The following is a 19159-nucleotide window of genomic DNA, read 5'->3' as shown; positions in this document are numbered from 1 at the left end:
AAATGCTTTAATCCATAGTCCTATTTAATCTATTGTGAAAAAAAATCTAAACGACATAATAAAAAGTCAACCACACCACGGATTCCCAGACAGTCTCCCACACTGGTACTAGCGAGGCGTTAAGCTGTGTAATTTCTGCGATCTAACGAGAGCAGGCACATTCAGCTTAGAATGGCCATTGACGTTAAATGCTTTAATCCATAGTCCTATTTAATCTATTGTGAAAAAAAAATCTAAACGACATAATAAAAAGTCAACCGCACCACGGATTCCCAGACAGTCTCCCACACTGGTACTAGCGAGGCCTTAAGCTGTGTAACTTCTGCGATCTGACGAGAGCAGGCACATTCAGCTTAGAATGGCCATTGACATTAAAAGCCTTAATCCATAGTCCTATTTAATCTATTGTGAAACAAAATCTAAACAACATAATAAAAAGACAACCACACCACGGATTCCCAGACAGTCTCCCACACTGGTACTAGCGAGGCCTTAAGCTGTGTAACTTCTGCGATCTGACGAGAGCAGGGACATTCAGCTTAGAATGGCCATTGACATTAAAGGCTTTAATCCATAGTCCTTTTTAATCGATTGTGAAACAAAATCTAAACGACATAATAAAAATTCAACCGCACCACGGATTCCCAGACAGTCTCCCACACTGGTACTAGTGAGGCCTTAAGCTGTGTAACTTCTGCGTTCTGACGAGAGCAGGCACATTCAGCTTAGAATGGCCATTGACGTTAAATGCTTTAATCCATAGTCCTATTTAATCTATTGTGAAACAAAATCTAAACGACATAATAAAAAGTCAACCGCACCACGGATTCCCAGACAGTCTCCCACACTGGTACTAGCGAGGCCTTAAGCTGTGTAACTTCTGCGATCTGACGAGAGGAGGCACATTCAGCTTAGAATGGCCATTGACATTAAATGCTTTAATCCATAGTCCTTTTTAATCGATTGTGAAACAAAATCTAAACGACATAATAAAAAGTCAACCGCACCATGGATTCCCAGTCAGTCTCCCACACTGGTACTAGCGAGGCCTTAAGCTGTGTAACTTCTGCGATCTGACGAGAGCAGGCACATTCAGCTTAGATTGGCCATTGACATTAAATGCTTTAATCCATAGTCCTTTTTAATCGATTGTGAAACAAAATCTAAACGACATAATAAAAAGTCAACCGCACCACGGATTCCCAGACAGTCTCCCACACTGGTACTAGCGAGGCCTTAAGCTGTGTAACTTCTGCGATCTGACGAGAGCAGGGACATTCAGCTTAGAATGGCCATTGACATTAAATGCTTTAATCCATAGTCCTTTTTAATCGATTGTGAAACAAAATCTAAACGACATAATAAAAATTCAACCGCACCACGGATTCCCAGACAGTCTCCCACACTGGTACTAGCGAGGCCTTAAGATGTGTAACTGCTGCGTTCTGACGAGAGCAGGCACATTCAGCTTAGAATGGCCATTGATGTTAAATGCTTTCATCCATAGTCCTATTTAATCTATTGTGAAACAAAATCTAAACGACATAATAAAAAGTCAACCGCACCACGGATTCCCAGACAGTCTCCCACACTGGTACTAGCGAGGCCTTAAGATGTGTAACTGCTGCGTTCTGACGAGAGCAGGCACATTCAGCTTAGAATGGCCATTGAAGTTAAATGCTTTAATCCATAGTCCTATTTAATCTATTGTGAAACAAAATCTAAACGACATAATAAAAAGTCAACCGCACCACGGATTCCCAGACAGTCTCCCACACTGGTACTAGCGAGGCGTTAAGCTGTGTAACTTCTGCGATCTAACGAGGGCAGGCACATTCAGCTTAGAATGGCCATTGACATTAAATGCTTTAATCCATAGTCCTTTTTAAACGATTGTGAAACAAAATCTAAACGACATAATAAAAAGTCAACTGCACCACGGATTCCCAGACAGTCTCCCACACTGGTACTAGCGAGGCCTTAAGCTGTGTAACTTATGCGATCTGACGAGAGCAGGGACATTCAGCTTAGAATGGCCATTGACATTAAATGCTTTAATCCATAGTCCTTTTTAATCGATTGTGAAACAAAATCTAAACAACATAATAAAAAGTCAACCGCACCACGGATTCCCAGACAGTCTCCCACACTGGTACTAGCGAGGCCTTAAGCTGTGTAACTTCTGCGATCTGATGAGAGCAGGGACATTCAGCTTAGAATGGCCATTGACATTAAATGCTTTAATCCATAGTCCTTTTTAATCGATTGTGAAACAAAATCTAAACGACATAATAAAAAGTCAACCGCACCACGGATTCCCAGACAGTCTCCCACACTGGTACTAGCGAGGCCTTAAGCTGTGTAACTTCTGCGATCTGACGAGAGCAGGCACATTCAGCTTAGAATGGCCATTGACATTAAATGCTTTAATCCATAGTCCTTTTTAATCGATTGTGAAACTAAATCTAAACGACATAATAAAGAGTCAACCGCACCACGCATTCCCAGACAGTCTCCCACACTGGTACTAGCGAGGCCTTAAGCTGTGTAACTTCTGCGATCTGACGAGAGCAGGCACATTCAGCTTAGAATGGCAATTGACATTAAAAGCCTTAATCCATAGTCCTATTTAATCTATTGTGAAACAAAATCTAAACAACATAATAAAAAGTCAACCGCACCACGGATTCCCAGACAGTCTCCCACACTGGTACTAGCGAGGCCTTTAGCTGTGTAACTTCTGCGATCTGACGAGAGAAGGGACATTCAGCTTAGAATGGCCATTGACATTAAATGCTTTAATCCATAGTCCTTTTTAATCGATTGTGAAACAAAATCTAAACTACATAATAAAAAGTCAACCGCACCACGGATTCCCAGACAGGCTCTCACACTGGTACTAGCGAGGCCTTAAGCTGTGTAACTTCTGCGATCTGACGAGAGCAGGCACATTCAGCTTAGAAAGGCCATTGACATTAAAAGCCTTAATCCATAGTCCTATTTAATCTATTGTGAAACAAAATCTAAACGACATAATAAAAAGTCAACCGAACCACGGATTCCCAGACAGTCTCCCACACTGGTACTAGCGAGGCCTTAAGCTGTGTAACTTCTGCGATCTGACGAGAGCAGGCACATTCAGCTTAGAATGGCCATTGACGTTAAATGCTTTAATCCATAGTCCTTTTTAATCGATTGTGAAACAAAATCTAAACTACATAATAAAAAGTCAACCGCACCACGGATTCCCAGACAGGCTCTCACACTGGTACTAGCGAGGCCTTAAGCTGTGTAACTTCTGCGATCTGACGAGAGCAGGCACATTCAGCTTAGAAAGGCCATTGACATTAAAAGCCTTAATCCATAGTCCTATTTAATCTATTGTGAAACAAAATCTAAACGACATAATAAAAAGTCAACCGAACCACGGATTCCCAGACAGTCTCCCACACTGGTACTAGCGAGGCCTTAAGCTGTGTAACTTCTGCGATCTGACGAGAGCAGGCACATTCAGCTTAGAATGGCCATTGACATTAAATGCTTTAATCCATAGTCCTTTTTAATCGATTGTGAAACTAAATCTAAACGACATAATAAAGAGTCAACCGCACCACGCATTCCCAGACAGTCTCCCACACTGGTACTAGCGAGGCCTTAAGCTGTGTAACTTCTGCGATCTGACGAGAGCAGGCACATTCAGCTTAGAATGGCAATTGACATTAAAAGCCTTAATCCATAGTCCTATTTAATCTATTGTGAAACAAAATCTAAACAACATAATAAAAAGTCAACCGCACCACGGATTCCCAGACAGTCTCCCACACTGGTACTAGCGAGGCCTTTAGCTGTGTAACTTCTGCGATCTGACGAGAGAAGGGACATTCAGCTTAGAATGGCCATTGACATTAAATGCTTTAATCCATAGTCCTTTTTAATCGATTGTGAAACAAAATCTAAACGACATAATAAAAAGTCAACCGCACCACGGATTCCCAGACAGTCTCCCACACTGGTACTAGCGAGGCCTTAAGCTGTGTAACTTCTGCGATCTGACGAGAGCAGGGACATTCAGCTTAGAATGGCCATTGACATTAAATGCTTTAATCCATAGTCCTATTTAATCTATTGTGAAACAAAATCTAAACGACATAATAAAAAGTCAACCGCACCACGGATTCCCAGACAGTCTCCCACACTGGTACTAGCGAGGCCTTAAGCTGTGTAACTTCTGCGATCTGACTAGAGAAGGCACATTCAGCTTAGAATGGCCATTGACATTAAATGCTTTAATCCATAGTCCTTTTTAATCGATTGTGAAACAAAATCTAAACGACATAATAAAAAGTCAACCGCACCACGGATTCCCAGACAGTCTCCCACACTGGTACTAGCGAGGGCTTAAGCTGTGTAACTTCTGCGATCTGACGAGAGCAGGGACATTCAGCTTAGAATGGCCATTGCCATTAAATGCTTTAATCCATAGTCCTTTTTAATCGATTGTGAAACAAAATCTAAACGACATAATAAAAATTCAACCGCACCACGGATTCCCAGACAGTCTCCCACACTGGTACTAGCGAGGACTTACGCTGTGTAACTTCTGCGATCTGACGAGAGCATGCACATTCAGCTTAGAATGGCCATTGACGTTAAATTCTTTAATCCATAGTCCTATTTAATCTATTGTGAAACAAAATAAAAAAAGACATAATTAAAAGTCAACCGCACCACGGATTCCCAGACAGTCTCCCACACTGGTACTAGCGAGGCGTTAAGCTGTGTAACTTCTGCGATCTAACGAGAGCAGGCACATTCAGCTTAGAATGGCCATTGACATTAAATGCGTTAATCCATAGTCCTTTTTAATCGATTGTGAAACAAAATCTAAACGACATAATAAAAAGTCAACTGCACCACGGATTCCCAGACAGTCTCCCACACTGGTACCAGCGAGGCCTTAAGATGTGTAACTTCTGCGATCTGACGAGAGCAGGCACATTCAGCTTAGAATGGCCATTGACAGTAAAAGCCTTAATCCATAGTCCTATTTAATCTATTGTGAAACAAAATCTAAACAACATAATAAAAAGTCAACCGCACCACGGATTCCCAGACAGTCTCCCACACTGGTACTAGCGAAGCCTTAAGCTGTGTTACTTCTGCGATCTGACGAAAGAAGGCACATTCAGCTTAGAATGGCCATTGACATTAAATGCTTTAATCCATAGTCCTTTTTAATCGATTGTGAAACAAAATCTAAACGACATAATAAAAAGTCAACCGCACCACGGATTCCCAGACAGTCTCCCACACTGGTACTAGCGAGGCCTTAAGCTGTGTAACTTCTGCGATCTGACGAGAGCAGGGACATTCAGCTTAGAATGGCCATTGACGTTAAATGCTTTAATCCATAGTCCTTTTTAATCGATTGTGAAACAAAATCTAAACGACATAATAAAAATTCAACCGCACCACGGATTCCCAGACAGTCTCCCACACTGGTACTAGCGAGGACTTAAGCTGTGTAACTTCTGCGATCTGACGAGAGCAGGCACATTCAGCTTAGAATGGCCATTGACGTTAAATCCTTTAATCCATAGTCCTATTTAATCTATTGTGAAACAAAATCTAAACGACATAATAAAAAGTCAAATGCACCACGGATTCCCAGACAGTCTCCCACACTGGTACTAGCGAGGCCTTAAGCTGTGTAACTTCTGCGATCTGACGAGAGCAGGGACATTCAGCTTAGAATGGCCATTGACATTAAATTCTTTAATCCATAGTCCTATCTAATCTATTGTGAAACAAAATCTAAACGACATAATAAAAAGTCAACCGCACCACGGATTCCCAGACAGTCTCCCACACTGGTACTAGCGAGGCCTTAAGATGTGTAACTTCTGCGATCTGACGAGAGCACGCACGTTCAGCATAGAATGGCCATTGACATTAAATGCTTTAATCCATAGTCCTTTTTAATCGATTGTGAAACAAAATCTAAACGACATAATAGAAAGTCGACCGCACCACGGATTCCCAGACAGTCTCCCACACTGGTACTAGCGAGGCCTTAAGCTGTGTAACTTCTGCGATCTGACGAGAGAAGGCACATTCAGCTTAGAATGGCCATTGACATTAAATGCTTTAATCCATAGTCCTTTTTAATCGATTGTGAAACAAAATCTAAACGACATAATAAAAAGTCAACCGCACCACGGATTCCCAGACAGTCTCCCACACTGGTACTAGCGAGGCCTTAAGCTGTGTAACTTCTGCGATCTGACGAGAGCAGGGACATTCAGCTTAGAATGGCCATTGACATTAAATGCTTTAATCCATAGTCCTTTTTAATCGATTGTGAAACAAAATCTAAACTACATAATAGAAATTCAACCGCACCACGGATTCCCAGACAGTCCCCCACACTGGTACTAGCGAGGACTTAAGCTGTGTAACTTCTGCGATCTGACGAGAGCAGGCACATTCAGCTTAGAATGGCCATTGACGTTAAATCCTTTAATCCATAGTCCTATTTAATCTATTGTGAAACAAAATCTAAACGACATAATAAAAAGTCAACCGCACCACGGATTCCCAGACAGTCTCCCACACTGGTACTAGCGAGGCGTTAAGCTGTGTAACTTCTGCGATCTAACGAGAGCAGGCACATTCAGCTTAGAATGGCCATTGACATTAAATGCTTTAATCCATAGTCCTTTTTAATCGATTGTGAAACAAAATCTAAACGACATAATAAAAATTCAACCGCACCACGGATTCCCAGACAGTCTCCCACACTGGTACTAGCGAGGCCTTAAACTGTGTAACTTCTGCGATCTGACGAGAGCAAGCACATTCAGCTTAGAATGGCCATTGACATTAAAAGCCTTAATCCATAGTCCTATTTAATCTATTGTGAAACAAAATCTAAAGAACATAATAAAAAGTCAACCGCACCACGGATTCCCAGACAGTCTCCCACACTGGTACTAGCGAAGCCTTAAGCTGTGTTACTTCTGCGATCTGACGAGAGAAGGCACATTCAGCTTAGAATGGCCATTGACATTAAATGCTTTAATCCATAGTCCTTTTTAATCGATTGTGAAACAAAATCTAAACGACATAATAAAAAGTCAACCGCACCACGGATTCCCAGACAGTCTCCCACACTGGTTCTAGCGAGGCCTTAAGCTGTGTAACTTCTGCGATCTGACGAGAGCAGGGACATTCAGCTTAGAATGGCCATTGACATTAAAAGCTTTAATCCATAGTCCTTTTTAATCGATTGTGAAACAAAATCTAAACGACATAATAAAAATTCAACCGCACCACGGATTCCCAGACAGTCTCCCACACTGGTACTAGCGAGAACTTAAGCTGTGTAACTTCTGCGATCTGACGAGAGCAGGCACATTCAGCTTAGAATGGCCATTAACGTTAAATCCTTTAATCCATAGTCCTATTTAATCTATTGTGAAACAAAATCTAAACGACATAATAAAAAGTCAACCGCACCACGGATTCCCAGACAGTCTCCCACACTGGTACTAGCGAGGCCTTAAGCTGTGTAACTTCTGCGATCTGACGAGAGCAGGCACATTCAGCTTAGAATGGCCATTGACATTAAATGCCTTAATCCATAGTCCTTTTTAATCGAATGTGAAACAAAATCTAAACGACATAATAAAAAGTCAACCGCACCACGGATTCCCAGACAGTCTCCCACACTGGTACTAGCGAGGCCTTAAGCTGTGTAACTTCTGCGATCTGACGAGAGCAGGCACATTCAGCTTAGAATGGCCATTGACGTTAAATGCTTTAATCCATAGTCCTATTTAATCTATTGTGAAACAAAATCTAAACGACATAATAAAAAGTCAACCGCACCACGGATTCCCAGACAGTCTCCCACACTGGTACTAGCAAGGCCTTAAGCTGTGTAACTTCTGCGATCTGACGAGAGCAGGCACATTCAGCTTAGAATGGCCATTGAAGTTAAATGCTTTAATCCATAGTCCTTTTTAATCGATTGTGAAACAAAATCTAAACGACATAATAAAAAGTCAACCGCACCACGGATTCCCAGACAGTCTCCCACACTGGTACTAGCGAGGCCTTAAGCTGTGTAACTTCTGCGATCTGACGAGAGCAGGGACATTCAGCTTAGAATGGCCATTGACATTAAATGCTTTAATGCATAGTCCTTTTTAATCGATTGTGAAACAAAATCTAAACGACATAATAAAAATTCAACCGCACCACGGATTCCCAGACAGTCTCCCACACTGGTACTAGCGAGGACTTAAGCTGTGTAACTTCTGCGATCTGACGAGAGCAGGCACATTCAGCTTAGAATGGCCATTGACGTTAAATCCTTTAATCCATAGTCCTATTTAATCTATTGTGAAACAAAATCTAAACGACATAATAAAAAGTCAACCGCACCACGGATTCTCAAACAGCCTCCCACACTGGTACTAGCGAGGCCTTAAGCTGTGTAACTTCTGCGTTCTGACGAGAGCAGGCACATTCAGCTTAGAATGGCCATTGACGTTAAATGCTTTAATCATAGTCTTATTTAATCTATTGTGAAACAAAATCTAAACGACATAATAAAAAGTCAACCGCACCACGGATTCCCAGACAGTCTCCCACACTGGTACTAGCGAGGCCTTAAGCTGTGTAACTTCTGCGATCTGACGAGAGCAGGCACATTCAGCTTAGAATGGCCATTGAAGTTAAATGCTTTAATCCATAGTCCTATTTAATCTATTGTGAAACAAAATCTAAACGACATAATAAAAAGTCAACCGCACCACGGATTCCCAGACAGTCTCCCACACTGGTACTAGCGAGGCGTTAAGCTGTGTAACTTCTGCGATCTAACGAGGGCAGGCACATTCAGCTTAGAATGGCCATTGACATTAAATGCTTTAATCCATAGTCCTTTTTAATCGATTGTGAAACAAAATCTAAACGACATAATAAAAAGTCAACCGCACCACGGATTCCCAGACAGTCTCCCACACTGGTACTAGCGAGGCCTTAAGCTGTGTAACTTATGCGATCTGACGAGAGCAGAGACATTCAGCTTAGAATGGCCATTGACATTAAATGCTTTAATCCATAGTCCTTTTTAATCGATTGTGAAACAAAATCTAAACGACATAATAAAAAGTCAACCGCACCACGGATTCCCAGACAGTCTCCCACACTGGTACTAGCGAGGCCTTAAGCTGTGTAACTTCTGCGATCTGACGAGAGCAGGGACATTCAGCTTAGAATGGCCATTGACATTAAATGCTTTAATCCATAGTCCTTTTTAATCGATTGTGAAACAAAATCTAAACGACATAATAAAAAGTCAACCGCACCACGGATTCCCAGACAGTCTCCCACACTGGTACTAGCGAGGCCTTAAGCTGTGTAACTTCTGCGATCTGACGAGAGCAGGCACATTCAGCTTAGAATGTCCATTGACATTAAATGCTGTAATCCATAGTCCTTTTTAATCGATTGTGAAACAAAATCTAAACGACATAATAAAAATTCAACCGCACCACGGATTCCCAGACAGTCTCCCACACTGGTACTAGCGAGGCCTTAAGCTGTGTAACTTCTGCATTCTGACGAGAGCAGGCACATTCAGCTTAGAATGGCCACTGACGTTAAATGCTTTAATCCATAGTCCTATTTAATCTATTGTGAAGCAAAATCTAAACAACATAATAAAAAGTCAACCGCACCACGGATTCCCAGACAGTCTCCCACACTGGTACTAGCGAGACCTTAAGCTATGTAACTTCTGCGATCTGACGAGAGCAGGCACATTCAGCTTAGAATGGCCATTGAAGTTAAATGCTTTAATCCATAGTCCTATTTAATCTATTGTGAAACAAAATCTAAACGACATAATAAAAATTCAACCGCACCACGGATTCCCAGACAGTCTCCCACACTTTTACTAGCGAGGCGTTAAGCTGTGTAACTTCTGCGATCTAACGAGGGCAGGCACATTCAGCTTAGAATGGCCATTGACATTAAATGCTTTAATCCATAGTCCTTTTTAATCGATTGTGAAACAAAATCTAAATGACATAATAAAAAGGCAACCGCACCACGGATTCCCAGACAGTCTCCCACACTTGTACTAGCGAGGCCTTAAGCTGTGTAACTTCTGCAATCTAACGAGAGCAGGCACATTCAGCTTAGAATGGCCATTGACATTAAATGCTTTAATCCATAGTCCTTTTTAATCGATTGTGAAACAAAATCTAAACGACATAATAAAAAGTCAACCGCACCACGGATTCCCAGACAGTCTCCCACACTGGTACTAGCGAGGCCTTAAGCTGTGTAACTTCTGCGATCTGACGAGAGCAGGCACATTCAGCTTAGAACGGCCACTGACGTTAAAAGCCTTAATCCATAGTCCTATTTAATCTATTGTGAAACAAAATCTAAAAAAAATAATAAAAAGTCAACCACACCACGGATTCCCAGACAGTCTCCTACACTGGTACTAGCGAGGCCTTAAGCTGTGTAACTTCTGCGTTCTGACGAGAGCAGGCACATTCAGCTTAGAATGGCCATTGACGTCAAATGCTTAAATCCATAGTCCTATTTAATCTATTGTGAAAAAAAATCTAAACGACATAATAGACAGTCTCCCACACTGGTACTAGCGAGGCGTTAAGCTGTGTAACTTCTGCGATCTAACGAGAGCAGGCACATTCAGCTTAGAATGGCCATTGACATTAAATGCTTTAATCCATAGTCCTTTTTAATCGATTGTGAAACAAAATCTAAACGACATAATAAAAAGTCAACCGCACCACGGATTCCCAGACAGTCTCCCACACTGGTACTAGCGAGGCCTTAAGCTGTGTAACTTCTGCGTTCTGACGAGAGCAGGCACATTCAGCTTAGAATGGCCATTGACGTTAAATGTTTTAATCCATAGTCCTATTTAATCTATTGTGAAACAAAATCTAAACGACATAATAAAAAGTCTACCGCACCTCAGATTCCCAGACAGTCTCCCACACTGGTACTAGCGAGGCCTTAAGCTGTGTAACTTCTGCGATCTGACGAGAGCAGGGACATTCAGCTTAGAATGGCCATTGACATTAAATGCTTTAATCCATAGTCCTATCTAATCTATTGTGAAACAAAATCTAAACGACATAATAAAAAGTCAACCGCACCACGGATTCCCAGACAGTCTCCCACACTGGTACTAGTGAGGCCTTAAGCTGTATAACTTCAGCGATCTGACGAGAGCAGGCACATTCAGCTTAGAATGGCCATTGACATTAAATGCTTTAATCCATAGTCCTTTTTAATCGATTGTGAAACAAAATCTAAACGACATAATAAAAAGTCAACCGCACCATGGATTCCCAGACAGTCTCCCACACTGGTACTAGCGAGGCCTTAAGCTGTGTAACTTCTGCGATTTGACGAGAGCAGGGACATTCAGCTTAGAATGGGCATTGACATTAAATGCTTTAATCCATAGTCCTTTTTAATCGATTGTGAAACAAAATCTAAACGACATAATAAAATTTCAACCGCACCACGGATTCCCAGCCAGTCTCCCACACTGGTACTAGCGAGGACTTAAGCTGTGTACATTCTGCGATCTGACGAGAGCAGGCACATTCAGCTTAGAATGGCCATTGACGTTAAATCCTTTAATCCATAGTCCTATTTAATCTATTGTGAAACAAAATCTAAACGACATAATAAAAAGTCAACCGCACCACGGATTCTCAGACAGTCTCCCACACTGGTACTAGCGAGGCGTTAAGCTGTGTAACTTCTGCGATCTAACGAGAGCAGGCACATTCAGCTTAGAATGGCCATTGACATTAAATGCTTTAATCCATAGTCCTTTTTAATCGATTGTGAAACAAAATCTAAACGACATAATAAAAAGTAAACCGCACCACGGATTCCCAGACAGTCTCCCACACTGGTACTAGCGAGGCCTTAAGCTGTGTAACTTCTGCGATCTGACGAGAGCAGGCACATTCAGCTTAGAATGGCCATTGACATTAAAAGCCTTAATCCATAGTCCTTTTTAATCGATTGTGAAACAAAATCTAAACGACATAATAAAAAGTCAACCGCACCACGGATTCCCAGACAGTCTCCCACACTGGTACTAGCGAGGCCTTAAGCTGTGTAACTTGTGCGATCTGACGAGAGCAGGCACATTCAGCTTAGAACGGCCATTGACATTAAAAGCCTTAATCCATAGTCCTATTTAATCTATTGTGAAACAAAATCTAAAAAAAATAATAAAAAGTCAACCACACCACGGATTCCCAGACAGTCTCCTACACTGGTACTAGCGAGGCCTTAAGCTGTGTAACTTCTGCGTTCTGACGAGAGCAGGCACATTCAGCTTAGAATGGCCATTGACGTTAAATGCTTAAATCCATAGTCCTATTTAATCTATTGTGAAAAAAAATCTAAACGACATAATAGACAGTCTCCCACACTGGTACTAGCGAGGCGTTAAGCTGTGTAACTTCTGCGATCTAACGAGAGCAGGCACATTCAGCTTAGAATGGCCATTGACATTAAATGCTTTAATCCATAGTCCTTTTTAATCGATTGTGAAACAAAATCTAAACGACATAATAAAAAGTCAACCGCACCACGGATTTCCAGACAGTCTCCCACACTGGTACTAGCGAGGCCTTAAGCTGTGTAACTTCTGCGTTCTGACGAGAGCAGGCACATTCAGCTTAGAATGGCCATTGACGTTAAATGTTTTAATCCATAGTCCTATTTAATCTATTGTGAAACAAAATCTAAACGACATAATAAAAAGTCTACCGCACCACGGATTCCCAGACAGTCTCCCACACTGGTACTAGCGAGGCCTTAAGCTGTGTAACTTCTGCGATCTGACGAGAGCAGGGACATTCAGCTTAGAATGGCCATTGACATTAAATGCTTTAATCCATAGTCCTATCTAATCTATTGTGAAACAAAATCTAAACGACATAATAAAAAGTCAACCGCACCACGGATTCCCAGACAGTCTCCCACACTGGTACTAGTGAGGCCTTAAGCTGTATAACTTCAGCGATCTGACGAGAGCAGGCACATTCAGCTTAGAATGGCCATTGACATTAAATGCTTTAATCCATAGTCCTTTTTAATCGATTGTGAAACAAAATCTAAACGACATAATAAAAAGTCAACCGCACCATGGATTCCCAGCCAGTCTCCCACACTGGTACTAGCGAGGACTTAAGCTGTGTACATTCTGCGATCTGACGAGAGCAGGCACATTCAGCTTAGAATGGCCATTGACGTTAAATCCTTTAATCCATAGTCCTATTTAATCTATTGTGAAACAAAATCTAAACGACATAATAAAAAGTCAACCGCACCACGGATTCTCAGACAGTCTCCCACACTGGTACTAGCGAGGCGTTAAGCTGTGTAACTTCTGCGATCTAACGAGAGCAGGCACATTCAGCTTAGAATGGCCATTGACATTAAATGCTTTAATCCATAGTCCTTTTTAATCGATTGTGAAACAAAATCTAAACGACATAATAAAAAGTAAACCGCACCACGGATTCCCAGACAGTCTCCCACACTGGTGCTAGCGAGGCCTTAAGCTGTGTAACTTCTGCGATCTGACGAGAGCAGGGACATTCAGCTTAGAATGGCCAATGACATTAAATGCTTTAATCCATAGTCCTATTTAATCTATTGTGAAACAAAATCTAAACGACATAATAAAAAGTCAACCGCACCACGGATTCCCAGACAGTCTCCCACACTGGTACTAGCGAGGCCTTAAGCTGTGTAACTTCTGCGAACTGACGAGAGCAGGCACATTCAGCTTAGAATGGCCATTGACATTAAAAGCCTTAATCCATAGTCCTATTTAATCTATTGTGAAACAAAATCTAAACAACATAATAAAAAGGCAACCGCACCACGGATTCCCAGACAGTCTCCCACACTGGTACTAGCGAGGCCTAAAGCTGTGTAACTTCTGCGATCTGACGAGAGCAGGGACATTCAGCTTAGAATGGCCATTGACATTAAATGCTTTAATCCATAGTCCTATTTAATCTATTGTGAAACAAAATCTAAACGACATAATAAAACGTCAACCGCACCACGGATTCCCAGACAGTCTCCCACACTGGTACTAGCGAGGCCTTAAGATGTGTAACTTCTGCGATCTGACGAGAGCACGCACATTCAGCTTAGAATGGCCATTGACATTAAATGCTTTAATCCATAGTCCTTTTTAATCGATTGTGAAACAAAATCTAAACGACATAATAGAAAGTCGACCGCACCACGGATTCCCAGACAGTCTCCCACACTGGTACTAGCGAGGCCTTAAGCTGTGTAACTTCTGCGATCTGACGAGAGAAGGCACATTCAGCTTAGAATGGCCATTGACATTAAATGCTTTAATCCATAGTCCTTTTTAATCGATTGTGAAACAAAATCTAAACGACATAATAAAAAGTCAACCGCACCACGGATTCCCAGACAGTCTCCCACACTGGTACTAGCGAGGCTTTAAGCTGTGTAACTTCTGCGATCTGACGAGAGCAGGGACATTCAGCTTAGAATGGCCATTGACATTAAATGCTTTAATCCATAGTCCTTTTTAATCGATTGTGAAACAAAATCTAAACGACATAATAAAAAGTCAACCGCACCACGGATTCCCAGACAGTCTCCCACACTGGTACTAGCGAGGACTTAAGCTGTGTAACTTCTGCGATCTGACGAGAGCAGGCACATTCAGCTTAGAATGGCCATTGACGTTAAATACTTTAATCCATAGTCCTATTTAATCTATTGTGAAACAAAATCTAAACGACATAATAAAAAGTCAACCGCACCACGGATTCCCAGATAGTCTCCCACACTGGTACTAGCGAGGCGTTAAGCTGTGTAACTTCTGCGATCTAACGAGAGCAGGCACATTCAGCTTAGAATGGCCATTGACATTAAATGCTTTAATCCATAGTCCTTTTTAATCGATTGTGAAACAAAATCTAAACGACATAATAAAAAGTCAACCGCACCACAGATTCCCAGACAGTCTCCCACACTGGTACTAGCGAGGCCTTAAGCTGTGTAACTTCTGCGATCTGACGAGAGCAGTCACATTCAGCTTAGAATGGCCATTGACATTAAAAGCCTTAATCCATAGTCCTATTTAATCTATTGTGAAACAAAATCTAACCTACATAATAAAAAGTCAACCGCACCACGGATTCCCAGACAGTCTCCCACACTGGTACTAGCGAGGCGTTAAGCTGTGTAACGTCTGCGATCTAACGAGAGCAGGCACATTCAGCTTAGAATGGCCATTGACATTAAATGCTTTAATCCATAGTCCTTTTTAATCGATTGTGAAACAAAATCTAAACGACATAATAAAAAGTCAACGGCACCACGGATTCCCAGACAGTCTCCCACACTGGTACTAGCGAGGCCTTAAGCTGTGTAACTTCTGCGATTTGACGAGAGCAGGGACATTCAGCTTAGAATGGCCATTGACATTAAATGCTTTAATCCATAGTCTTTTTTAATCGATTGTGAAACAAAATCTAAACGACATAATAAAAATTCAACCGCACCACGGATTCCCAGACAGTCTCCCACACTGGTACTAGCGAGGCCTTAAGCTGTGTAACTTCTGCGTTCTGACGAGAGCAGGCACATCCAGCTTAGAATGGCCATTGACGTTAAATGCTTTAATCCATAGTCCTATTTAATCTATTGTGAAAAAAAATCTAAACGACATAATAAAAAGTCAACCGCACCACGGATTCCCAGACAGTCTCCCACACTGGTACTAGCGAGGCGTTAAGCTGTGTAACGTCTGCGATCTAACGAGAGCAGGCAGATTCAGCTTAGAATGGCCATTGACATTAAATGCTTTAATCCATAGTCCTTTTTAATCGATTGTGAAACAAAATCTAAACGACATAATAAAAAGTCAACGGCACCACGGATTCCCAGACAGTCTCCCACACTGGTACTAGCGAGGCCTTAAGCTGTGTAACTTCTGCGATCTGACGAGAGCAGGCACATTCAGCTTAGAATGGCCATTGACATTAAAAGCCTTAATCCATAGTCCTATTTAATCTATTGTGAAACAAAATCTAAACAACATAATAAAAAGTCAACCACACCACGGATTCCCAGACAGTCTCCCACACTGGTACTAGTGAGGCCTTAAGCTGTGTAACTTCTGCGTTCTGACGAGAGCAGGCACATTCAGCTTAGAATGGCCATTGACGTTAAATGTTTTAATCCATAGTCCTATTTAATCGATTGTGAAACAAAATCTAAACGACATAATAAAAAGTCAACCGCACCAGGGATTCCCAGACAGTCTCCCACACTGGTACTAGCGAGGACTTAAGCTGTGTAACTTCTGCGATCTGACGAGAGCAGGGACATTCAGCTTAGAATGGCCATTGACATTAAATGCTTTAATCCATAGTCTTTTTTAATCGATTGTGAAACAAAATCTAAACGACATAATAAAAATTCAACCGCACCACGGATTCCCAGACAGTCTCCCACACTGGTACTAGCGAGGCCTTAAGCTGTGTAACTTCTGCGTTCTGACGAGAGCAGGCACATCCAGCTTAGAATGGCCATTGACGTTAAATGCTTTAATCCATAGTCCTATTTAATCTATTGTGAAAAAAAATCTAAACGACATAATAAAAAGTCAACCGCACCACGGATTCCCAGACCGTCTCCCACACTAGTACTAGCGAGGCCTTAAGCTGTGTAACTTCTGCGTTCTGACGAGAGCAGGCACATCCAGCTTAGAATGGCCATTGACATTAAATGCTTTAATCCATAGTCCTTTTTAATCGATTGTGAAACAAAATCTAAACGACATAATAAAAAGTCAACCGCACCACGGATTCCCAGACAGTCTCCCACACTGGTACTAGCGAGGCCTTAAGCTGTGTAACTTCTGCGATCTGACGAGAGCAGGGACATTCAGCTTAGAATGGCCATTGACATTAAATGCTTTAATCCATAGTCCTTTTTAATCGATTGTGAAACAAAATCTAAACGACATAATAAAAAGTCAATGGCACCACGGATTCCCAGACAGTCTCCCACACTGGTACTAGCGAGGCCTTTAGCTATGTAACTTCTGCGATCTGACGAGAGCAGGCACATTCAGCTTAGAATGGCCATTGACATTAAAAGCCTTAATCCATAGTCCTATTTAATCTATTGTGAAACAAAATCTAAACAACATAATAAAAAGTCAACCACACCACGGATTCCCAGACAGTCTCCCACACTGGTACTAGTGAGGCCTTAAGCTGTGTAACTTCTGCGTTCTGACGAGAGCAGGCACATTCAGCTTAGAATGGCCATTGACGTTAAATGCTTTAATCCATAGTCCTATTTAATCTATTGTGAAACAAAATCTAAACGACATAATAAAAAGTCAACCGCACCACGGATTCCCAGACAGGCTCCCACACTGGTACTAGCGAGGCCTTAAGCTGTGTAACTTCTGCGATCTGACGAGAGCAGGCACATTCAGCTTAGAATGGCCATTGACATTAAATGCTTTAATCCATAGTCCTTTTTAATCGATTGTGAAACAAAATCTAAACGACATAATAAAAAGTCAACCGCACCACGGATTCCCAGTCAGTCTCCCACACTGGTACTAGCGAGGCCTTAAGCTGTGTAACTTCTGCGATCTGACGAGAGCAGGCATATTCAGCTTAGAATGGCCATTGACATTAAATGCTTTAATCCATAGTCCTTTTTAATCGATTGTGAAACAAAATCTAAACGACATAATAAAAAGTCAACCGCACCACGGATTCCCAGACAGTCTCCCACACTAGTACTAGCGAGGCCTTAAGCTGTGTAACTTCTGCGATCTGACGAGAGCAGGGACATTCAGCTTAGAATGGCCATTGACATTAAATGCTTTAATCCATAGTCCTTTTTAATCGATTGTGAAACAAAATCTAAACGACATAATAAAAAGTCAACCGCACCACGGATTCCCAGACAGTCTCCCACACTGGTACTAGCGAGGCCTTAAGCTGTGTAACTTCTGCGATCTGACGAGAGCAGGCACATTCAGCTTAGAATGTCCATTGACATTAAATGCTGTAATCCATAGTCCTTTTTAATCGATTGTGAAACAAAATCTAAACGACATAATAAAAAGTCAACCACACCACGCATTCCCAGACAGTCTCCCACACTGGTACTAGCAAGGCCTTAAGCTGCGTAACTTCTGCGATCTGATTAGAGCAGGGACATTCAGCTTAAAATGGCCATTGACATTAAATGCTTTAAACCATAGTCCTTTTTAATCGATTGTGAAACAAAATCTAAACGACATAATAAAAATTCAACAGCACCATGGATTCCCAGACAGTCTCCCACACTGGTACTAGCGAGGCCTTAAGCTGCGTAACTTCTGCGATCTGACGAGAGCAGGCACATTCAGCTTAGAATGGCCATTGACATTAAATGCTTTAATCCATAGTCCTTTTTAATCGATTGTGAAACAAAATCTAAACGACATAATAAAAAGTCAACCGCACCACGGATTACCAGACAGTCTCCCACACTGGTACTAGCGAGGCGTTAAGCTGTGTAACTTCTGCGATCTAACGAGAGCAGGCACATTTAGCTTAGAATGGCCATTGACATTAAATGCTTTAATCCATAGTCCTTTTTAATCGATTGTGAAACAAAATCTAAACGACATAATAAAAAGTCAACCTTGCCACGAATTCCCAGACAGTCTCCCACACTGGTACTAGCGAGGCCTTAAGCTGTGTAACTTCTGCGATCTGACGAGAGCAGGCACATTCAGCTTAGAATGGCCATTGACATTAAAAGCCTTAATCCATAGTCCTATTTAATCTATTGTGAAACAAAATCTAAACAACATAATAAAAAGTCAACCGCACCACGGATTCCCAGACAGTCTCCCACACTGGTACTAGCGAGGCCTTAAGCTGTGTAACTTCTGCGTTCTGACGAGAGCAGGCACATTCAGCTTAGAATGGCCATTGACGTTAAATGCTTTAATCCATAGTCCTATTTAATCTATTGTGAAACAAAATCTAAACAA

General features: G+C 41.7%; 91 pseudogenes; all 91 read right to left on the bottom strand.

Annotated features, from left to right (window-relative positions):
- Positions 1 to 64: 64 nt before the first annotated feature.
- Positions 65 to 183, bottom strand: LOC142706868 (5S ribosomal RNA; annotated as a pseudogene).
- A 68-nt stretch (positions 184 to 251) lies between these two features.
- On the bottom strand, positions 252 to 370 carry LOC142707400 (5S ribosomal RNA; annotated as a pseudogene).
- Positions 371 to 437: 67 nt separating this feature from the next.
- LOC142707371 (5S ribosomal RNA) lies at positions 438 to 556 on the bottom strand (annotated as a pseudogene).
- A 67-nt stretch (positions 557 to 623) lies between these two features.
- Positions 624 to 742, bottom strand: LOC142707199 (5S ribosomal RNA; annotated as a pseudogene).
- A 67-nt stretch (positions 743 to 809) lies between these two features.
- Positions 810 to 928, bottom strand: LOC142707494 (5S ribosomal RNA; annotated as a pseudogene).
- A 67-nt stretch (positions 929 to 995) lies between these two features.
- Positions 996 to 1114, bottom strand: LOC142706825 (5S ribosomal RNA; annotated as a pseudogene).
- A 67-nt stretch (positions 1115 to 1181) lies between these two features.
- LOC142707063 (5S ribosomal RNA) lies at positions 1182 to 1300 on the bottom strand (annotated as a pseudogene).
- Positions 1301 to 1367: 67 nt separating this feature from the next.
- LOC142706801 (5S ribosomal RNA) lies at positions 1368 to 1486 on the bottom strand (annotated as a pseudogene).
- A 67-nt stretch (positions 1487 to 1553) lies between these two features.
- On the bottom strand, positions 1554 to 1672 carry LOC142707468 (5S ribosomal RNA; annotated as a pseudogene).
- A 67-nt stretch (positions 1673 to 1739) lies between these two features.
- On the bottom strand, positions 1740 to 1858 carry LOC142706959 (5S ribosomal RNA; annotated as a pseudogene).
- A 67-nt stretch (positions 1859 to 1925) lies between these two features.
- Positions 1926 to 2044, bottom strand: LOC142707426 (5S ribosomal RNA; annotated as a pseudogene).
- Positions 2045 to 2111: 67 nt separating this feature from the next.
- On the bottom strand, positions 2112 to 2230 carry LOC142707363 (5S ribosomal RNA; annotated as a pseudogene).
- A 67-nt stretch (positions 2231 to 2297) lies between these two features.
- Positions 2298 to 2416, bottom strand: LOC142706859 (5S ribosomal RNA; annotated as a pseudogene).
- Positions 2417 to 2483: 67 nt separating this feature from the next.
- On the bottom strand, positions 2484 to 2602 carry LOC142707301 (5S ribosomal RNA; annotated as a pseudogene).
- Positions 2603 to 2669: 67 nt separating this feature from the next.
- LOC142706889 (5S ribosomal RNA) lies at positions 2670 to 2788 on the bottom strand (annotated as a pseudogene).
- Positions 2789 to 2855: 67 nt separating this feature from the next.
- Positions 2856 to 2974, bottom strand: LOC142706930 (5S ribosomal RNA; annotated as a pseudogene).
- A 67-nt stretch (positions 2975 to 3041) lies between these two features.
- LOC142707315 (5S ribosomal RNA) lies at positions 3042 to 3160 on the bottom strand (annotated as a pseudogene).
- Positions 3161 to 3227: 67 nt separating this feature from the next.
- LOC142706929 (5S ribosomal RNA) lies at positions 3228 to 3346 on the bottom strand (annotated as a pseudogene).
- Positions 3347 to 3413: 67 nt separating this feature from the next.
- Positions 3414 to 3532, bottom strand: LOC142707314 (5S ribosomal RNA; annotated as a pseudogene).
- A 67-nt stretch (positions 3533 to 3599) lies between these two features.
- On the bottom strand, positions 3600 to 3718 carry LOC142707289 (5S ribosomal RNA; annotated as a pseudogene).
- Positions 3719 to 3785: 67 nt separating this feature from the next.
- LOC142706887 (5S ribosomal RNA) lies at positions 3786 to 3904 on the bottom strand (annotated as a pseudogene).
- Positions 3905 to 3971: 67 nt separating this feature from the next.
- On the bottom strand, positions 3972 to 4090 carry LOC142707062 (5S ribosomal RNA; annotated as a pseudogene).
- Positions 4091 to 4157: 67 nt separating this feature from the next.
- LOC142706972 (5S ribosomal RNA) lies at positions 4158 to 4276 on the bottom strand (annotated as a pseudogene).
- Positions 4277 to 4343: 67 nt separating this feature from the next.
- LOC142706865 (5S ribosomal RNA) lies at positions 4344 to 4462 on the bottom strand (annotated as a pseudogene).
- A 254-nt stretch (positions 4463 to 4716) lies between these two features.
- On the bottom strand, positions 4717 to 4835 carry LOC142706767 (5S ribosomal RNA; annotated as a pseudogene).
- Positions 4836 to 4902: 67 nt separating this feature from the next.
- On the bottom strand, positions 4903 to 5021 carry LOC142707469 (5S ribosomal RNA; annotated as a pseudogene).
- Positions 5022 to 5274: 253 nt separating this feature from the next.
- On the bottom strand, positions 5275 to 5393 carry LOC142707061 (5S ribosomal RNA; annotated as a pseudogene).
- A 67-nt stretch (positions 5394 to 5460) lies between these two features.
- LOC142706780 (5S ribosomal RNA) lies at positions 5461 to 5579 on the bottom strand (annotated as a pseudogene).
- A 67-nt stretch (positions 5580 to 5646) lies between these two features.
- Positions 5647 to 5765, bottom strand: LOC142707299 (5S ribosomal RNA; annotated as a pseudogene).
- Positions 5766 to 5832: 67 nt separating this feature from the next.
- LOC142706937 (5S ribosomal RNA) lies at positions 5833 to 5951 on the bottom strand (annotated as a pseudogene).
- Positions 5952 to 6018: 67 nt separating this feature from the next.
- On the bottom strand, positions 6019 to 6137 carry LOC142706884 (5S ribosomal RNA; annotated as a pseudogene).
- Positions 6138 to 6204: 67 nt separating this feature from the next.
- On the bottom strand, positions 6205 to 6323 carry LOC142707060 (5S ribosomal RNA; annotated as a pseudogene).
- A 67-nt stretch (positions 6324 to 6390) lies between these two features.
- Positions 6391 to 6509, bottom strand: LOC142706815 (5S ribosomal RNA; annotated as a pseudogene).
- A 67-nt stretch (positions 6510 to 6576) lies between these two features.
- Positions 6577 to 6695, bottom strand: LOC142707504 (5S ribosomal RNA; annotated as a pseudogene).
- Positions 6696 to 6762: 67 nt separating this feature from the next.
- Positions 6763 to 6881, bottom strand: LOC142706798 (5S ribosomal RNA; annotated as a pseudogene).
- A 67-nt stretch (positions 6882 to 6948) lies between these two features.
- LOC142706963 (5S ribosomal RNA) lies at positions 6949 to 7067 on the bottom strand (annotated as a pseudogene).
- A 67-nt stretch (positions 7068 to 7134) lies between these two features.
- On the bottom strand, positions 7135 to 7253 carry LOC142706826 (5S ribosomal RNA; annotated as a pseudogene).
- Positions 7254 to 7506: 253 nt separating this feature from the next.
- LOC142707388 (5S ribosomal RNA) lies at positions 7507 to 7625 on the bottom strand (annotated as a pseudogene).
- Positions 7626 to 7692: 67 nt separating this feature from the next.
- Positions 7693 to 7811, bottom strand: LOC142706847 (5S ribosomal RNA; annotated as a pseudogene).
- Positions 7812 to 7878: 67 nt separating this feature from the next.
- On the bottom strand, positions 7879 to 7997 carry LOC142707300 (5S ribosomal RNA; annotated as a pseudogene).
- A 67-nt stretch (positions 7998 to 8064) lies between these two features.
- LOC142707059 (5S ribosomal RNA) lies at positions 8065 to 8183 on the bottom strand (annotated as a pseudogene).
- A 67-nt stretch (positions 8184 to 8250) lies between these two features.
- Positions 8251 to 8369, bottom strand: LOC142706779 (5S ribosomal RNA; annotated as a pseudogene).
- Positions 8370 to 8436: 67 nt separating this feature from the next.
- LOC142707350 (5S ribosomal RNA) lies at positions 8437 to 8555 on the bottom strand (annotated as a pseudogene).
- A 66-nt stretch (positions 8556 to 8621) lies between these two features.
- On the bottom strand, positions 8622 to 8740 carry LOC142707162 (5S ribosomal RNA; annotated as a pseudogene).
- Positions 8741 to 8807: 67 nt separating this feature from the next.
- Positions 8808 to 8926, bottom strand: LOC142706958 (5S ribosomal RNA; annotated as a pseudogene).
- A 67-nt stretch (positions 8927 to 8993) lies between these two features.
- On the bottom strand, positions 8994 to 9112 carry LOC142706880 (5S ribosomal RNA; annotated as a pseudogene).
- A 67-nt stretch (positions 9113 to 9179) lies between these two features.
- LOC142707058 (5S ribosomal RNA) lies at positions 9180 to 9298 on the bottom strand (annotated as a pseudogene).
- Positions 9299 to 9365: 67 nt separating this feature from the next.
- Positions 9366 to 9484, bottom strand: LOC142707290 (5S ribosomal RNA; annotated as a pseudogene).
- Positions 9485 to 9551: 67 nt separating this feature from the next.
- Positions 9552 to 9670, bottom strand: LOC142706803 (5S ribosomal RNA; annotated as a pseudogene).
- A 67-nt stretch (positions 9671 to 9737) lies between these two features.
- Positions 9738 to 9856, bottom strand: LOC142706848 (5S ribosomal RNA; annotated as a pseudogene).
- A 253-nt stretch (positions 9857 to 10109) lies between these two features.
- LOC142706906 (5S ribosomal RNA) lies at positions 10110 to 10228 on the bottom strand (annotated as a pseudogene).
- A 67-nt stretch (positions 10229 to 10295) lies between these two features.
- LOC142707318 (5S ribosomal RNA) lies at positions 10296 to 10414 on the bottom strand (annotated as a pseudogene).
- A 67-nt stretch (positions 10415 to 10481) lies between these two features.
- On the bottom strand, positions 10482 to 10600 carry LOC142707265 (5S ribosomal RNA; annotated as a pseudogene).
- Positions 10601 to 10826: 226 nt separating this feature from the next.
- Positions 10827 to 10945, bottom strand: LOC142707129 (5S ribosomal RNA; annotated as a pseudogene).
- A 67-nt stretch (positions 10946 to 11012) lies between these two features.
- LOC142707298 (5S ribosomal RNA) lies at positions 11013 to 11131 on the bottom strand (annotated as a pseudogene).
- A 67-nt stretch (positions 11132 to 11198) lies between these two features.
- On the bottom strand, positions 11199 to 11317 carry LOC142707266 (5S ribosomal RNA; annotated as a pseudogene).
- Positions 11318 to 11756: 439 nt separating this feature from the next.
- LOC142706915 (5S ribosomal RNA) lies at positions 11757 to 11875 on the bottom strand (annotated as a pseudogene).
- A 67-nt stretch (positions 11876 to 11942) lies between these two features.
- LOC142707196 (5S ribosomal RNA) lies at positions 11943 to 12061 on the bottom strand (annotated as a pseudogene).
- A 67-nt stretch (positions 12062 to 12128) lies between these two features.
- On the bottom strand, positions 12129 to 12247 carry LOC142706827 (5S ribosomal RNA; annotated as a pseudogene).
- Positions 12248 to 12314: 67 nt separating this feature from the next.
- LOC142707252 (5S ribosomal RNA) lies at positions 12315 to 12433 on the bottom strand (annotated as a pseudogene).
- Positions 12434 to 12659: 226 nt separating this feature from the next.
- On the bottom strand, positions 12660 to 12778 carry LOC142707170 (5S ribosomal RNA; annotated as a pseudogene).
- Positions 12779 to 12845: 67 nt separating this feature from the next.
- Positions 12846 to 12964, bottom strand: LOC142707182 (5S ribosomal RNA; annotated as a pseudogene).
- A 67-nt stretch (positions 12965 to 13031) lies between these two features.
- LOC142707263 (5S ribosomal RNA) lies at positions 13032 to 13150 on the bottom strand (annotated as a pseudogene).
- Positions 13151 to 13403: 253 nt separating this feature from the next.
- LOC142706914 (5S ribosomal RNA) lies at positions 13404 to 13522 on the bottom strand (annotated as a pseudogene).
- A 253-nt stretch (positions 13523 to 13775) lies between these two features.
- Positions 13776 to 13894, bottom strand: LOC142707247 (5S ribosomal RNA; annotated as a pseudogene).
- A 67-nt stretch (positions 13895 to 13961) lies between these two features.
- Positions 13962 to 14080, bottom strand: LOC142707219 (5S ribosomal RNA; annotated as a pseudogene).
- A 67-nt stretch (positions 14081 to 14147) lies between these two features.
- Positions 14148 to 14266, bottom strand: LOC142706864 (5S ribosomal RNA; annotated as a pseudogene).
- Positions 14267 to 14333: 67 nt separating this feature from the next.
- LOC142706882 (5S ribosomal RNA) lies at positions 14334 to 14452 on the bottom strand (annotated as a pseudogene).
- Positions 14453 to 14519: 67 nt separating this feature from the next.
- LOC142707421 (5S ribosomal RNA) lies at positions 14520 to 14638 on the bottom strand (annotated as a pseudogene).
- A 67-nt stretch (positions 14639 to 14705) lies between these two features.
- On the bottom strand, positions 14706 to 14824 carry LOC142707254 (5S ribosomal RNA; annotated as a pseudogene).
- A 67-nt stretch (positions 14825 to 14891) lies between these two features.
- Positions 14892 to 15010, bottom strand: LOC142707471 (5S ribosomal RNA; annotated as a pseudogene).
- A 67-nt stretch (positions 15011 to 15077) lies between these two features.
- Positions 15078 to 15196, bottom strand: LOC142707401 (5S ribosomal RNA; annotated as a pseudogene).
- Positions 15197 to 15263: 67 nt separating this feature from the next.
- On the bottom strand, positions 15264 to 15382 carry LOC142706903 (5S ribosomal RNA; annotated as a pseudogene).
- A 67-nt stretch (positions 15383 to 15449) lies between these two features.
- LOC142707102 (5S ribosomal RNA) lies at positions 15450 to 15568 on the bottom strand (annotated as a pseudogene).
- A 67-nt stretch (positions 15569 to 15635) lies between these two features.
- On the bottom strand, positions 15636 to 15754 carry LOC142707143 (5S ribosomal RNA; annotated as a pseudogene).
- A 253-nt stretch (positions 15755 to 16007) lies between these two features.
- On the bottom strand, positions 16008 to 16126 carry LOC142707074 (5S ribosomal RNA; annotated as a pseudogene).
- A 67-nt stretch (positions 16127 to 16193) lies between these two features.
- On the bottom strand, positions 16194 to 16312 carry LOC142707108 (5S ribosomal RNA; annotated as a pseudogene).
- A 67-nt stretch (positions 16313 to 16379) lies between these two features.
- On the bottom strand, positions 16380 to 16498 carry LOC142706879 (5S ribosomal RNA; annotated as a pseudogene).
- A 67-nt stretch (positions 16499 to 16565) lies between these two features.
- Positions 16566 to 16684, bottom strand: LOC142707140 (5S ribosomal RNA; annotated as a pseudogene).
- Positions 16685 to 16751: 67 nt separating this feature from the next.
- Positions 16752 to 16870, bottom strand: LOC142707020 (5S ribosomal RNA; annotated as a pseudogene).
- Positions 16871 to 16937: 67 nt separating this feature from the next.
- On the bottom strand, positions 16938 to 17056 carry LOC142707057 (5S ribosomal RNA; annotated as a pseudogene).
- A 67-nt stretch (positions 17057 to 17123) lies between these two features.
- LOC142707313 (5S ribosomal RNA) lies at positions 17124 to 17242 on the bottom strand (annotated as a pseudogene).
- Positions 17243 to 17309: 67 nt separating this feature from the next.
- Positions 17310 to 17428, bottom strand: LOC142707107 (5S ribosomal RNA; annotated as a pseudogene).
- A 67-nt stretch (positions 17429 to 17495) lies between these two features.
- LOC142707181 (5S ribosomal RNA) lies at positions 17496 to 17614 on the bottom strand (annotated as a pseudogene).
- Positions 17615 to 17681: 67 nt separating this feature from the next.
- Positions 17682 to 17800, bottom strand: LOC142707099 (5S ribosomal RNA; annotated as a pseudogene).
- Positions 17801 to 17867: 67 nt separating this feature from the next.
- LOC142707006 (5S ribosomal RNA) lies at positions 17868 to 17986 on the bottom strand (annotated as a pseudogene).
- A 67-nt stretch (positions 17987 to 18053) lies between these two features.
- Positions 18054 to 18172, bottom strand: LOC142707288 (5S ribosomal RNA; annotated as a pseudogene).
- Positions 18173 to 18239: 67 nt separating this feature from the next.
- LOC142706942 (5S ribosomal RNA) lies at positions 18240 to 18358 on the bottom strand (annotated as a pseudogene).
- Positions 18359 to 18425: 67 nt separating this feature from the next.
- On the bottom strand, positions 18426 to 18544 carry LOC142707132 (5S ribosomal RNA; annotated as a pseudogene).
- A 253-nt stretch (positions 18545 to 18797) lies between these two features.
- Positions 18798 to 18916, bottom strand: LOC142706857 (5S ribosomal RNA; annotated as a pseudogene).
- A 67-nt stretch (positions 18917 to 18983) lies between these two features.
- On the bottom strand, positions 18984 to 19102 carry LOC142707117 (5S ribosomal RNA; annotated as a pseudogene).
- Positions 19103 to 19159: the final 57 nt, after the last annotated feature.

This window comes from Rhinoderma darwinii, unplaced genomic scaffold (assembly GCF_050947455.1).
Source record: "Rhinoderma darwinii isolate aRhiDar2 unplaced genomic scaffold, aRhiDar2.hap1 Scaffold_3453, whole genome shotgun sequence".
NCBI lineage: Eukaryota > Metazoa > Chordata > Amphibia > Anura > Rhinodermatidae > Rhinoderma > Rhinoderma darwinii.
The sequence above is the reverse complement of the archived record's forward strand: the minus strand, read 5'-3'. Positions and strand labels throughout refer to the sequence as shown.